The sequence below is a fragment of the Mus pahari genome, unplaced genomic scaffold, assembly GCF_900095145.1.
Source record: "Mus pahari unplaced genomic scaffold, PAHARI_EIJ_v1.1 scaffold_6532_1, whole genome shotgun sequence".
Taxonomy (NCBI): domain Eukaryota; kingdom Metazoa; phylum Chordata; class Mammalia; order Rodentia; family Muridae; genus Mus; species Mus pahari.
In genome coordinates, this window is record NW_018393904.1 from 1 (window position 1) to 1,221 (window position 1,221).

The window sequence follows — 1,221 nt, forward strand, 5'->3', positions numbered from 1 at the left end:
CCTCAACCTCCTTTTTATGAAGGAGTAGCAGTATTTAGATCAGTTATTGCAACCAATGGCATCTGAGAGCTTGGTTGGCATCCTGAGGCAAACACAGGACTCATGCTGAGCCAAGTTTCAGGTGTTCGCTCATGCCTTTTGGGGCCTTTTATGCTCCCTCCACAGGCCTTGCTAGAGATTTGCAATCAGACTATTGTTGCAAACACCACTTCTCAATATCTTGGAGCACCTAATGGTACATAATGGCTTGTTCTACTGGGCTTACTACTTATGTAATCACCCAGACATTTTTAGCTAATAGAGATGACTGTGTCTTGGTTTGACTTCTCCCAATGTTGACGATACATCCTGCAGGTGATTTACTCCAGATTTGGGATAGAGGCACTAACCTNCCCCGCTCTAAGAGAGAGCCCATTACTGCAGTGACCTTAGCAGTGATACTTGTTGTAAGTGCTGCAGGTGCTGGAACAGGAATTGCCTCCATAATCTCTTCCCAACATCAGTCTGTGCAACTCGCCAGGCTTAACTATGCTGTGGACAGAGACATCCNAGAAATACAAAGAGGCCTAAAAAATTTAAAAGATTCTTTAGTCTCTCTGTCAGAAGTAGTTTTACAAAATAGACGAGGCCTTGATTTAGCATTCCTAAAGGAAGGAGAACTCTGTGCAGCCCTCAAAGAAGAGTGTTGTTTTTACACTGATAAGACTGGCTTAGTTCAAGATAGTATAGACAAAATTAGAGCTAGCTTAATAGAAAGAATGCATGAAAGAGAAATGCTAGAATCCTGGTATGAAAATTTGTTTTCTACCTCTCCTTGGCTTTCCACCTTGCTCCCTGCCCTTCTGGGACCTTTCTTGGGCCTTCCCCTGCTTTTGTCCTTTGGTCCCTGGCCTTTTAACAGATTAATCAGTTTTGTTAAATCTCAGATTGACGTTGTCCTGAAACCGGTTGCAGTCTACTTCCATCATGTGGACGGGATAGTGAGGTGCTGTGGGTCAGAGGCACATCCCTGGCTGCAAGGATGACTCAGCGATGGGTAACATCGCTTATCCTGTGTGGATTTTATCCTACGTGGGTTTAACCCTGTGTGGATTTTATCCTATGTGGATGACATGGCCTAAGACAGGGCCCTTGCCCACCTAGGACCCAAAAAGGCCTTGTTTTTGGATGCTGAACATGGGTGCACACCTCATAGCCTAAGACAAGGTGCTTCACCGACCC